At 43.1% G+C, this 15,232-nt stretch overlaps 1 long non-coding RNA gene and 1 pseudogene across 2 annotated transcripts in view; one reads left to right on the top strand and one right to left on the bottom strand.

Annotated features, from left to right (window-relative positions):
• The window catches only part of LOC306642548, a 506,277-nt gene that overhangs the window by 380,077 nt on the left and 110,968 nt on the right, over positions 1-15,232 (bottom strand). The gene's annotated exons all lie outside the window — the stretch shown is intronic.
• Positions 12,826-13,343, top strand: LOC306642793 (small ribosomal subunit protein eS24-like; annotated as a pseudogene). Its single transcript has one exon. The product of its transcript is annotated as a small ribosomal subunit protein eS24-like (transcript).

Genomic DNA, 15,232 nt, shown 5'->3' with positions numbered 1-15,232 from the left:
GGAACTTACATTCATATTGGGGGAGACAGATGGTATCAAATAAATATTTTAATAGGTGATGATACATGCTATAAAGAAATTAAACAGAGAGAAGGGAGGAAATCGTTGCTGAGAGTGGGGTTGCTTGAGTGTTTTTGTTTCTGGTTTTGTTTGTTCTGTTTTGTTTTGGTACTGGGGATTGAACCCAGGGGCGCTTAACCACTGAGCCACATCCCTGGCCCATGGGATGCTGTTTTATGTAAGGGTAGTCAGGGCTCCCGATGAAAAAGTGACATTTGAACGGAAATCCAAATGGAGTGCAAATCTTTGGGAACAATATTCAGGCACCAGAAGTAGCAACTGCAAAGGTCCTGAGGCAGGAGAATGCTGGTCCTGCTGAGCAACAGCTAGACAGAATATGTGACTGGCACAGCCTGGGCCAGGAGGAGAGTGGCAGAGAACTGCCCTGTCAGGCTGTAAACTGATCCCCAGTTGTTTCCTGACCCCTATCCCTAAAGATCTTGGGGCCCACTTCTGCATTACCAATCCAGATGGAAGTCAGCTCATCTGTCCTTTTTCTGAGCTCCTAGTGAAACTCCAGTCTGGTCAGTGGTCCTTTCCCTTCTGAAATGCACTAGTGATTGTGACCTCCTTGGGAGCAGGGACCCATCTTGTCATCTGTGGATGTTTAGTAGAAGACCTCTCCTAGGTAGTGCAAGTACTTTCCAGCCACCACTTGGAATAGGGTCGCATGGCCCTATGGGAAAGTTCTTCAGCTATTGTCCTGAAAACCACATCCTTACAACTTCTGCCTTCTGTCCTAGTTTTGAATGCATGAACTTACACAGGGTACATCAAAATCCTTTTCCACAGGCGGCCCTTGGAAGCTGCTATTGTGCCCTTCTTTTATGCATGTGATCGTCCTGGTTCCTAGACAGGCTGATAGCTTCTACATCTAGGCTAGACCTGTCTCCCAAGCCCCAGGAGACAGCTTCCTTTGGATCTCCTCGGAAATCCCCAGCCTCATTACATCCAAGTTCAAGCTCATCAACCGCTCCCTAAAATGTGCTTCCTCCCATAGTCTTGACTTTGGTGAGAGGCTTCATCCAGTCGCCCCTGGGGACATCCTCAATAGTTCCACACCCCTTTCCTTTCATCCCCCTCTCCCACCTCACTGCTGCCTGTCCCAACTCTCCTCTCATCTTGCATCCCTTGGATGAATCTTCACCCTTGTTCGTTGGGTGATGCTTCTAGAAGGCAAATCTGTTCCTGTTATTCACCTGCTCAAAGCCCTTCAATGACTCCCTGTTGCCCTCAGAACAAAGTCCAGACTCCCTAGATTGGGGAGAAAAAAAAAAATTCCTCCAGGACCCTGCAAAACTGTTTACATGGAATCAAGAGTCAGCCTCTGGACAGAGCAGAAACGCAAACTAAAAAGACAAAAAAAAAAAAAAAAAGGAAAGGAAACTATTAGGAAGAAAGACTCATGAGTGCCCCGCATTAAGGTTGAAAAGTAAAAGCTTAAGTGGAACAGAATAGGGATAACTGACTTAATAGCTATTCCCGAAAAACAAGCAACCCAACTACCCGAGGGGTTTCTGACAACGGTAAATTCAATATGGCACAGCAGCATGACATCACCATCCACACAGAGAGCCGCTGCCTCATCCTACTCCGTGAGTGACACTTGTGAAGGCAGACGCTGACACGCTGGAGCTTTCCCAGAGGAGGGTGGCCACGAGAGGAGGGTCTGCAAACGCGCCAGGTGGAGAGCTCTGAACCCATTCCATCTGCTCCAACTGAATTGTCTTCTTGGCCACCACGTGCCACACTCTGGAGCCCAGAAGAGTATCATGAAACTTAGCGTCAAGTTCGTCCCTTCCTTCAGACCAGAGTTCCCATACCCTGCCCTCCTTTCTTCGTTGTTTGTAACTCTTCTCTCTTCCTAACAAACTAAAAACATCCTCATTTGTATGCTTACTGTTTATGATCTGTCCTCCTCTGCTGGCTTATCATCTCCACAAAGCTGGTGTCTTTGTTGGTTTTGATCCGTTGTGAATCCCAAGGACCTGAAACATGATCTGGCATAGAGTAGGTAATTTGTGCATAGGTGACAAATGTCCTTTGTCCATCTAAATGACAGTCTAATGGAAACAGACATGGGATTCTGCCCATCAGTGATTTTAAAAAGTTCTCCCTTTTGGCAAAATTTAAAAATGAGCCTTCTACATATTCACCCAAGTTATTGGCTAAAGTGTAGAAGGTGTAGGGTACCTGGCACTTGCACTATGAGAAGTAAGTACGAGGATATCGAAGGGCACACGTTGAATATAGTAAAAGTTTACACACCTGCTGAACCATAGAGACTTGGTATGCCCAGGAATAGACTGTCACGTAGTCATTTTTTAAAAAGAATGAGACAAACATAGGTACTGATTTAAAATGATCTTCAAGATGTATCACCAGATAGAAAAATGGAAAGTGCATAATAGCAGCTATTATGCTTCCATTTGTGATTTTAAAAGTATCTTGAAGGAAATTTCTATGTCAACTTTGTCCTCGCTTTTACTTTTTGCTTTGGTTTCTTGGCCATGGTTTTGGTAGTTGCATTAATATTTATGTAGTGGCTTTGTATAGGAAGATGGAACAAACAGGAATTAACTAAGCACCCACTGTATACCATGCAGGCGCCAGAGCCTAACACAGTCCACTACTTCCTTTAACCTTGTGGCTACAATTCCTACTCCACCGTTGCAGAAATGGAGACTGAGTGGGTTGCTCTGGATCACACACTCCTGGATTCTACTTGACCCAGCCCTGAAGCTTCCATGCTGCCAGCCCCTCTGTCAAGGGCAAGGACAGCCCATGCATTTCTCCTGCTGGCTGGCTGGCTCTCTAGCTTCCTGGATTTGGGGAGCTTGGCCAGCTCATCCTGTCCCCTGCAGAGGTGTGGAATGACAAGGTATTATCACAGCCCTGTCAAGGAGCAGCAGTTGGCAGATCTGTCTCTCACCTGCCCAGGAAACAGACCCTTATCTGCCTCCCCAGGCAGGAGGCCCAGTGCCGGGCACTTCCCTAGCATCTCCACCAACAGCCAGGTTTCTGGTGCACTTCAGGACTGCAGGAGAGAAGCGCCTGCATCAGGACAGGCTCAATATCAAGGCAAGCTCTGTTATGTCTAAGATAGAAGGCCAGAATTTAGCTACTTTTATCATTTTAGGTGATTCAACTGTTTTAATGAAAAGAAGGGACCTTGGAGCTGGTGGCGTCACAGATAAGGGAGTGTGGAAAGTGGCAGCAGATGGGTGACCTTGCTCTGCTTATTAACTCCTTTCCTTCCCCCCTGCCTTTCCTCATCCCCTCCCTTGATTTCATTTTCGAGTCCAAGGTTTTCTCTGCAAGGGGGAGGCATGGTTAGCATAGCCAAACCTTGGGAAAATGCTGCTTCAGGGCAATCCACATGTGCTCAGCAGGGCTGCGGCCTTCAGGCAGGGCCTAGCTCACCAGAGCCAGGCCAGGTCCCCACAGCAAGGCAGTCAGCCTGGCACCCACAGGGGAGGTATGATAAGGCTGACTGCTGGGCCAGACTGGTGGTCTGGGCCAAGGCACTCCAGGAGGTATGAGTCCAGGTGTCTCAGGAAGTGAGCGAGTCCTGCAGATTCTTACAGCGCTAATTCAATCGCACTCAACTTTCATCGAGTGCCTGTCAAAGCCTGTGTTTGGGGCTGGGGTATTCAAAGAGGGGTGAGACCTCCCGTCTAAGCACCAACTTGTCATTATTGTAGCTGACAGCCTAATGAGTGCCAGAGACCAGAAGGGAGTTACTGGAGAAGACTAAGAGCAAAGCCCCAACTATAGGGACCATTTGACCCTCAGGAGCCCAAGATCTGCTCAGATAACAGGAGAAAGAGTCAAGCAGCGGAGAATGGGGAGAAACCTGGGGTGTCCAAAGCAGCTCTATATTATAAATATAGACACTGATATTTCTTAGGCCACCTCTCCTGATTTTTGGATTGAAGATACATTTTCCTGAAATGAATGTCAAGTGACAGGATGTGTGTTGTTAACCTACTTACATATCTCCTGCCTCTAACCAGTTCTGCCTCCAACTTACGCCCTGAAAAGTTTATGCACCACACTTTCCCATGAATTCTACCCATCTAATTGGAGACACTTTACGGATGTGTCAAGTTTTGAGGGTTTTGGACCTGACAAGCTTAACACAGGAGACAACTTCCTTAGCTTCTATGTAAAGACGTTATGATGTACCCCTAGGATATTTTTCCCCAAAACAATTATGTCCCACATGAAAATCAGTTTTCAAGTCATCATTGGGGTAAACCCCTGGAAGTTTTCAAGTAAGGGAGTTTCATTTATTTGGTATTACTGATTTACAATCCACACAAAGGCCTACACAAAATCTTTGCTTTAACTACGATATGTATTGGGCTCTTCTCTGCTTCTTATAGAGTATGCAGAACATTATTTGGATGACTCAGGGTATTCATTTCAAAATGATTGTACTTCAATATCATCTAACATAATGTCTCCAAGTGCTACTAAAGTGCATTGAGCTGTTTTCTACTGACACTAAATTACTATGATTATTTTGTTTTGATTATGATTGTTTTGTTATGATTATTTTGCAGTACTGAGGATTGAATCCAGGGGCTCACAGATGCTCAAATGCTCTACAACTGAAGCATATCACCTTAAAATTTTGTTTTGAGACAGGGTCTTACTAAGTTGCCCAGGTTGGCCTCAAGTTTTATGATCCTCCTGCCTCAGCCTCCCAAGTAGCCTCCCAGGAGCTGAGGTTTCAGGCATGTGCCCCTGCACTTGGCTTGAATGAAAGAATTATATGTTAGGCTGTAACTTTTACAAATTACTTTCAGCATTCCAATCTATAGCATCTATTTGGCTGCTGATATCGCTAATAATTATAGTAATGATAATATTAATAACTAGTAGTTATTTATTCTGCACCTGGCACTATACTAAGCACTTCGTGAATATGTCTTCATTCAATCCTTTTAAATTCCCTTTAGAGCAGTACTGCTACCATCCCCATTTATAGATGAGGACATGGAGACTTAACAAGGGGAAATTAACCTGTCCTTGTTCACACAAGTGGAGGGAAGAAGAGAAGTTATACAGTTCAACTTCAGAGCCCCTGTTGCTAACCATTCTGCTGTAATAGTTCCTGCTGTAACCTAGTCTATCAGACAATCAAAATCAGTTACAAATGGGTTGTGTGTGTGTGTGTGTGTGTTTTTGGTTCATTTTTTTGTTTGTTTGTTTGTTACCAGGGATTGAACCCAGGGGTGCTTAACCACTAAGCCACATCCCCACTCTGGTTTCTCTTTAATTTTGATGGGTTCTGCTAAGTTGCTCAGGGCCTCACTAAATTGAGGCTGGCTTTGATCCTCTGTCTCAGCCTTCCAAGGGATTATGGGCATGTACCACTAGGGCATGTACCACTACCACTGGCAGTTACAGACATTTCTAAACTAAGAGATTCAAGGCTCCGAGAGAGAGCACGTGACACTCCAATAGTAAAGTCTCCGAATTTTAATGAGTGTCCTTTCTTTACTGACTTCCTTGTCCTCCAGCATAGTTTAAATAGCTAAGATTGCTGAGAATGAGAAGCTGGCTGGCTAAGTGCCTTTTTTTCCCTAGAATAACACCTTACTCTCATAAGGCACCTATCCTAGAATTTGTTCAAAAACGTACATATCAAGCACCTTATTCATCTTTCCAGCATCTCTACGACATGCCATCATTGGTAGGCATTAGTATAATAGTTTTACAACTTTAAAATGAGGCCAGAGAGATTGAACACCAAGGCGAGAATCCACAGGAGTCGTGTCACTCACGCTGACCCCAACATTTCCTGAATCCATTGTCCCAAACTAAAGGGACCACGAGGCCCTCAGAAGCCAGAGATCTGCTCAGATACCCTTAGCCCAATATTTGCTCTCCTTTTCTTTTTCACTTTTTTCCACGGCTTCCACATTGCTTGTTGACAATGTGCGAGGCCTGACGTCAGGGGACAGAGGCGGCTTCCTTCCCTTCCATTGCTTCATCCCTGGGGCGTCACGGGGGACATGGGCAGAGTGAAGAGGATGATTTCACATCTTTGCCTCCTTAGCAAATGGCAAGTCCACCTGGCAGCTGTTCAGGCCCGAGCCCTCGGAGTTACTACATTTCCTTCTCTCATGTGGCACATCCAGTCCATCAGAAAAGCCTGTCGACTCTACCCTTCAGGACATCTCCAGCATCCGACCCTTCTCACCACCTCCCTGGTCGCCGCCTGGTCCTTGCCATCATCACCCACCTATGTGATGGGAATGGCCTTCTTGCTCCTGCCCCTGTCCCCTCAGCTCATTCTTCAGTCCAATCAAATTCTCTGATTTGTTGGCTAGAGTAGATCTTTCATTTATTTATTCATTTATTTTTGAGGTACAGGGGACAGTGGTTCTTTTAAGTGAAGTCAGGCAGGGCGTGGTGGCACACGCACGAAATTCCAGCAACTCAGGAAGCTGAGGCAGGAGGATCACAAGTTCAAAGGCAGCCTGGGTAATTCAGCAGGACCCTATCTCAAAATAAACAGATAAAAAGGACTGGGGTTGTAGCTTAGTGGTAGAGCAGCCCTGGGCTTAATCCCCAGTATCAAAAAAGAAGTTAATGGGACCACGTCATCCCTCTGCTCAAAACCTTCCCATGACCTCTAGCTCATGCACAGCAAAACCCAAGGTCCTTCTCAAGGCACGCACCTACCTACCCTGTCTGTCACCCCTCCTCTCCAGTCACCCTGGCCTCCTCCAGGGCACACACTTACTGGTGACTGTTGCATATGTATCTTTCCAGAGTTTGGTTTTGGTTTTGGTTTTGGTTTTTTGATCCCAAGCTCTTTCCCTACCAATGGAAACTGGGATACTATAAAGAGTGCATGAGGGTCCTCGAAGGCCTTGGCGATGCCTGGCTTTCCTCACGCACCAGCAAGTGGACCTTTCCGGGCTACCTGGAGAACCCCCACCTGAGTGCTGGAGTGCTCCCTCCCTCCAGCAGGTGTGCCCGCCCCTCCCCCGCACGCCACAGCAAACATTGGTGGCGACAGTAAGGGCACACTCCGTTTTTTTTTTTTTTTTTTTTTTTGCTATAGGTGGCAGAATGCCCAGAGGTGCCCAGTGCTGGCATTTCAAGGGAGAAATGCAGGACTGAAGAGACACCTAGAGAGAAGGGGAGGCAAGGAAGTCCCTGCAGGTTTCCATAGCTGTCCTTAGAAGCCTGCTGGACAGAGGCCATTTGACAAGGAGCATTTGGGGGCTAGCTCAGGCCAAAACCAAGCCAGATCAGAGAATCTCTGTCCTAACCAGAGCCAGGAATCTTCACAGGTTAGCACCCTCCTGCTCTGGTAGCCCCCACCAGGGCCAACACCCAGGTGCCAGGCAGCTTCCTGCCTGCCAAGGCCAAGTTCCTTCTGCTTCATAAGACCAGATCTCCAGTTTTCTACTTCAGCCCCATCACCGCACCTGGCACAGAGTAGGCCACCTGCGCGTGTAAGGAGTCACAGACCCACCCTGGCACCTCGCCCCTCACCCCGCCCCTGGCACCTCACCCCCTCACTTCCTGCCTCGCTGGGGCTCAACTCACTTTTTTTTTTTTTTTTTGTTTTTCTTTTTTTTTTTTTTTTTTTTTTTTTTTTTTTTTCTTTTTTTTTTTTTGATCAGGGATCCAGAAGACCCACCCCTTCTGTTTTCTCAAGGTCCATGCCTTTGACTACGCAAACGGCCACTTCCTCTTCTGGCCTTCCTGTCCTTTTGGAGGGACAAAGGGGCCCAACTCCCAGAAACACTGTCTCCTGGAGTCAGGAGAATTCCTGGAATGGGCAGGGAACTTGCCTGAAAAGGAGAAAGAAGAACTCTAGGTGAAGGCAGAGGGGAACAAGGGAGAGATCAAAGAGAGCCTGGACAGGGTCAGGCGTGAGGAGGGCCGGCGAGGAGACAAATGAGGCCCGCAGAGGGGTCAGCGCAGGGACAGGCGCGCCAGCCCGCAGATACCCGTGACAGCGCAGGCGCTCGCTCAGTGGAAAAGACGCTCATTGGAGGGAGACAATAGATGGAAAAGATAAGAAAAAGGTGTAAATTAATGGAGGAAAGATTGACCAGAAGAATGAATATCTCCTTGCAATTAAAAAAAAAAAAAAAATGTATTGCCTTGTCATCACCAAGGTTGGTGGTGTCCCAGACTGTCCTGTGTCTAAGGTAGATGGTAGCTGCATTCCAGAAGGGGCAGAAATAAAGAGTTAATTATTAGCTTCCAGTGTGAAGGTTTAGAAGCTGACTCATCTTCCTGCCAGGCAGGAGTGCCTGACCACAGTTACCCATGATGGGGTAAGGAATGAACACACCAGAAAGAACCAGGTGGTCCCCTGGATTCTGGACAGGGATCCTCCCTTCTTAGGCCAGCCAGAGAAGGCCAATTTTTGCTTTTTCAGGTTTTTGTTATTTGACTGTTCTTGGTGTTAGCGGTAAGGATTGTTTTTAGTTTGGATTCTAAAATTTCTGAGCTCTTTCTCAAATACCAATTGTACTTGAACATGACCTTGCAGGTCCCACATCCAAAAAGGGTGATCAATGGCAATTTCTAATAAGTTTCGTCAGCCTACAGTCAGAGCAAATTAAATAGCAGAGTGGTATAAGCAACAAATTCTAGAGCCAGGCTGCCTGGGATCGAGTCCTGACTTACGCCCTTGCTACCTGTGTGACTTTAGGGCAAGATATTTCATCTTTCAGATGACTCTAAATGAAGACCACAAATCCTAGATATTATTGTTAATTGTCAAGATCATCATTATTTTATTATCATCTTTCCCCTACAACCTAGGAGCAATGCCCTAAAATAAGTATAGACCTCTTTTCAAAAACCCCATTTCCCAGCTATCCTAGAGACTGAAACAGGAGAATCACAAGGCCAGCCAGGGCAATTTAGAGAGATCTTGTCTCAAAATAAAACAAAAGGACTGTGGATGTGGTTCAGGATAGAGCACCTGCCTAGCACGTGCAAGGCCATGGGTTCCATCCCCAGTACTGCAAGAAAAAACAATCTCATTTCCTATCTAAGAACTTCAGAGAGCTCCTCCTCCCTCAGCACAGATGCGTGTGGATTTATCTTAGGACAGTCATTGCGGAGCATGATACAAAGAAACCAGTATCTCAGATGTTAGTTGGGGTGGGAGGGCGGGGTGAGATTACAGGCTCACAAGCATGCCCTCTACAAATTCCCGCGGCCCCCCCCCACTCCTGACAGTCAATCCATCACAAATCCCAATCCCATCTAGTCTTCCTCCAGAATAAATCCTGACTCCATCCATCTTCCCTGCTGCCCCTCCAAGTCAAAGCCACCAGCATCCTTGCCCCTGGCCCAGCATCCTGCTGGCTGCGGGAGCCCCCTGACTCCCTGACTTCAGCTCCTACCTCCTCCTCCAGTCTTGTTTTACATGCAGCATGTACAGTGATGTTTTCAAAAACTATGACTAGGGAATGATGTCACTTTCCTGTTTGGCCATGCCTCCCCGCCGCCATGCAAATGGTTTCCCATTGCTCTTCAGATAAACTCTCAAGTTCTTAGCTGGCTTCAAAGACCCTGTGTGACTGGGCCCTGGCCCACCTCCACTGCCTTGTCCAGAGCCACGCTCCTCCTTGTCCCCCTCCTTGTCACAGCACTCCAGCTTCACTGGCTTCCTTTCAGTTTCTCAAACACTCTCCTCCTCTTCAAAGGACCAGTTCCTTTCAAGTCTGAGGGTCAAAGGCAGTTCTTCAGAGAGGCCCTCCCAGGCCACCCTCGCTAAATACTTCCCAACTCCCCACTTTTACTCTTTCACAGTATCATGTTCATTTTCTCCGTGTTTATTTCTGAATGTAGATAGTTATTTGTTTGTCAGTTTTACATGGAGGTTGGTTGGTTGGTTTTTGAAGATAAAGTCCTTGTGCTAACAATGAAGAATTGCCCTGTATGAACAACAAAGAACTAGAGAATAGAAATAATTTGATCTCTAATATATTTGAGACTCTGCAGTTGAGGTTGTGGCTTGCCTGGCATGCATGAGGCACTGGGTTCAATTCCCAGCACCACATATAAATAAAAACATAAAATAAAGGTCCATGGACAACTTTTAAAAAAATTTTTTTTTTAAATATATATATATTTGAGACCCTGGAGAGAAGGAAGGAAAAAGAAAGAGGCAGGGAAAAGCCATTGATTCCAAGGTGGCAGAGTAAAAGTGTTTCCATTTTCTTCTCTTCTAAAAATACAAATGAAATCCCAAAACAATGAAAACAAGAAATGGACATGAATTAGAAATTCAATGAAACTAAAAGACCTGAAACCCCCCCCAAAAAGACTGTATAAAGAACAAAAGCTGATGAAGACATGGTGACTCCGCACAGGAGCAGAAAGTCAAACCTAAATATTTGCACAGAGTACGGCATATGAGCGCAGAACAGTCCATTTACTTTGCAAAACCCCAAAGCGTTCAAGTGCTAGGGGTAGCAATTAATGCAGGAGATAGGAATGAACAGTGGCACTAAAGACGGGAGTGTTTGACAGTTTGTGATAGAGGCAGTCAGGTACCTACCTCTGCTCTGACATGCGGCAAATATTATTCCTCACTGACACCATTCATTCCTCTATCCCATACTTCCATGCCGTAAAGAAGTTTGTCCTCTGGAGAAGTCAAACAAAAGAACCTCTATCCAGAAAGTTCTATTTTCAAATACAAAGAATTCCAAAAACAGATAAAAAATAAAATGAAAACGAGAAATTTTTCAATAAATTATATAAAAAAATTTGGAGGATGTGTTTCTGGATTTGAAAGTTCGTTATCAAGCATAAATAATGAAGAAAGACCCACATCAAGACATCATTAGCCAGGTGCAGTGGCTCAAACCTGTAATCCCAGCAGCTCGGGGGGCTGAGGCAGGAGGATCATGAGTTCAAAGCCAGCCTTAGCAAAAGTAAGGTGCTAAGCAACTCAGTGAGACCCTGTCTCTAAATAAAATACAAAATAGGGCTGGTGATGTGACTTAGTGGTCAAGTGCCCCTGAGTTCAATCCCTGGTACCCACCCCCCAAAAAGACACATCATTATCAAATTTCTCAGATAAATGAATAAAAGATTCTGAAAATCTTCTAGAGAAGAAATATGGGTAACATCCAAGTGATCATGTGTGAGAATGGAATCAAAATTTTCAACAGCATCATTAGCTACTAGGAGATACTGAAATAACATAATATTTAAAAATTTGAATACAAATTGTTTTCTGCCTGGTATTTTATACACAGCCAAACATGAGTCAAGTGTGAATATAAAATAAAGATGTATTTTAGATGTACTACAAAAAAATGTACTTCCTATGTACCCAATCTCAGGAAGGTACCGTAGTATATGTTCCACAAAAATGGAGAAATAAGTCAAAAGCGAGAAAGACATGAACCCAGAAAGAAAAGGTATTGTATATAGTTTGTATATAGTTGATAATGCTAAGTACTTTCTGAAATATTTAGTCTTTTCTAGATGTTTTGAAGTGTCTGGCATATGTTAAAAAAATACATTTTGTAAAAATTTTTTTTGGTTAAAATTCATAGGAAATGTTTTGCTGGGGAAAAATAGCCAAACCCCCTATTGGTTAATACACATTACCCACTGGTTTTTCATAGAAGGAAATGAAAAGAGTACCATGTCAGCATGCTTATGATGAGGAAAGAGTAACCATTTTTCCTTATGTCCTTGCATTCTATTTTACTTTTCTGTGTACACAGTGTATATAAAAGAGTTCAAATCTACATCTAGTCATTCTAGATGCTGAAGAGGTTGCTAGTGCATGACAAAAATAGAATTGGTAAACTAACACATTTTCTATGGTTTGTGTTAAAATTTCTAGGAAAGATTGTCTTATGAAAATTTGAGTGTGATAGCCCATTGGTTGATGAAGGACCAGAAGGCTCATATTTTGAAGACCTTTTCAAATTAGCACTATTTTTTTCATGTGTGCAATTTATTCAAGACCATTGTGGATAAATTGAGTCTTTACTTGAAACATCTACTCTGTCTAGATGCTTAGAGGAGCCCTGTGTATGTTAAATGTAGAGGTAGTAAAACATTGCTTTATAAATATCTTTTTGCTAAAATATTTTCTTTGGGGAATGGAATTATTGAGCCACCTCTGTGAGCACTATCTGTATTTGTTCAGGACATGGAGGAGGTAGGGAGGGAGCAGTTGTGAAAGATAATATAGCAGTGGATTCCTACGTGGACATTGTCAGACATCGTTTTTTCTGTATGCTCTGTGCACTTCATTTTGCTGTGTATATAATGCACAAATGAGTCCTAATTTTGCAACATCTAGTTTCTGTATGTTGAAGAGATTGCCAGGGTATGACAAAGTAGTAGAATTAGCACATTCTGTATACTTTATTCTGAAATTCATAACAAAGACTGTCCTCAATAAATGATTTTTGGATGTGAATTCATTCAACCATCTCTAAGGATTACATATGCCTTCCTTGCCCACTAGGCTGAAGGCAGAGAGGAAATGAGGAGAATATGGCTCAAGGTCAAAATGGTCATATTAGAAGACACCTCAGATTGGAACCATTGTTGCATGTACCATTTTATTTACCAGTGATGTGTGTATAGCAGACAAGTGTTTGTATGAAATATAAAGTTCTTCTAGATATGTAGAACTATAGGTGCAATATAGTTCTTCCAGATATTTAGAAGTGCTTGATATATTTAAAAGCAGAAGTAGTAAAAAATCCTCTTTTCCTCCCTGGGTTCCTGAGGATCTACCGCCATCATGAATGACCCAGAAACTATCCGGACCAGGAAGTTCATGGCCAACCGACTACTTCAGAGGAAACAAATGATCATTGATGTTCTTCACCCTGGGAAAGCAACAGTACCTAATTCGAAATTCGAGAAAAATTAGCCAAAATGTACAAGACCATACCAGATGTCATCTTTGTGTTTGGATTCAGAACACATTTTGGAGGTGGCAAGACAACTGACTTTGGCATGATCTATGATTCATTGAATTATGCAAAGAAAAATGAACCCAAATATAGACTGGCAAGACACAGCCTGCATGACAAGAAAAAGACCTCAAGAAAACAGCAAAAGGAACGCAAGAACAGAATGAAGAAAGTCAGGGGGACTGCAAAGGCCAATGTTGGTGCTGGCAAAAAGCAAGCTGGAGATTGGATAACAGCCAAAGGAGTAAAGATTCTGCAATGGTGTTATCTGTGGTGATTATGAGATTTTTTCATGAGAATTAATAAATTGTAAAAACTTTAACAAAATAGTAAAATGAGACTTTTTGCAAATAGCTTTTAAAAACTGATGAGAAATACTGTGTTGGAGATGGAATCATTTAACCACTTCTGTGAACAGAGTGTTACCTGTGCTTGCTCACTGGGTTGAGGGAAGAAGGAAAATTCAAAAGGTGTTTCATCAGAGTGTGCTAGAAAATATCAGTTTGCCTATTGCCCTGTATTTACAGGCATTTCATTTAAATTTGCTATACTGTATTTATTATGTGTATATTGGACAAATTAGCCCTAATTTCATGATATCTAGACTCTAGATATTAAAGACATTGGCAAGGTATGACAAAAGTTGAGTTAGTCACTAACACATTTAGTGAAGAAGGAGGAGGTAGAAGAGGGGAAGATGGAAAGAAATGTGAATGTAGGATGCAGATCTCCAGTGCAGCCATAATTAAACAAGACCTGAACTTACTCTATGGCCTTAAACAACTACAAAAATAAACAAAATATATGATGTGATTCATTTTAGGTATCATCAGACAATAGCACAAGAATGTGGTCCTTGAGAGAAGGGAAATGTACAAGGTGAGATCTGCATTTATTTTAATTTTCTGCCTGGGAATGCTTTTCAAATCAAGGCATAGGGAAGTGGAGCCAAAGAGAAAGCAGTGAGTCATCTTTATGAGTGAAGGAAATACCTTGCTGCTGAGGGAGCAGCTAGAATTTGCATAGAAAGATAACAGAAGAGGTAACTGTACAGAGTAGAAGTTTCGTAAACCTGCATAAGGATCTCCTTGAGTCTTCGACTGAAGATGAAATCATAATGCACATGGTCAGATTCTGTAAGGTGTAAGTGAGAGCAGTTCTGGGGGTAATGTGAGATAAACAGAGAGATTCCCAAGATGGGACAAAGCTGGAAGAGCTGGAGTTCTAACCAACCAGACTGGGGAGATCTCTCTGAAATTCCAAACATTCATTTGAGACTCCAGAAAGACCACACTGGGAAAAATGACCACTCTAGTCTTAAAGGACTGACTAGTCCTAGTCTAACAGAAATTTAAACTAAGCTAACTTAATATGGTCTGACTGACTCCCCAGAAAATAACTGCCTTCCAGAACAAAATTCCAAGTACTTTAAGACAATAAATCCAGACTATTCAATATATAAAGTCCATAATGTCCAATAAATCATCAAAAATTATTAGACATGTAAAGAAGAAGGAAAGGGTGAAACATATCCTGGGAGTAATATACATAGAAATAAACTCATAGATTTATAGCTAGCACAGGTGTTGGAATTGTCAGGCAAGTATATTTTTAAAATCTATTATGAATACATTGAAAGATTATAAATAAAAAGATGACCACACTGAGTGAACAGATGGGGAACTCACTGCAGAAAAGTGAAAACTATTAAAAAATTCTAGAACTGAAAACAAATTAATTCTGAAATGAAAATTCCCTGGGTTTAAGAGTAAATGGAGGCTACAGAAGAAAGTAGTGGTGACTTGAAGATAAGTTAACAGGAACTATCTGTACAGAACAAGGAAAGAAGATTCAAAAACATGAACAAAGTCTCAATGACCTGTGGACAATATCAGATGATCTGTCATATAGGTAATTGATGCCTCAGCTCCAGAAGAAAGACCAGGAGAGGGGAAAAAAAATGAATATGAAATGACATAAACTTTCCCAAACTTGATGAAAAATGTCAGCCTACAAGTCCATGAATCTCTACAAATCCTAACCAGGACAAAAATCAAAGAAAATCATAGCTAAGCACATCACGACCTACTCGCTGAAAACTAAAGATAAAGAGAAAATCTTGAAAGCAGCTGGGGTGGAGGGTACGTGGGGAGGAACAATACATAATGCTCATAAGAAAGAAGTGGGCAGGAAGACAACACAGTGGCATAAAGTAGTGA

The sequence above is a fragment of the Sciurus vulgaris genome (assembly GCF_902686455.1).
Source record: "Sciurus vulgaris genome assembly, chromosome: 13".
Taxonomy (NCBI): domain Eukaryota; kingdom Metazoa; phylum Chordata; class Mammalia; order Rodentia; family Sciuridae; genus Sciurus; species Sciurus vulgaris.
The sequence above is the reverse complement of the archived record's forward strand: the minus strand, read 5'-3'. Positions and strand labels throughout refer to the sequence as shown.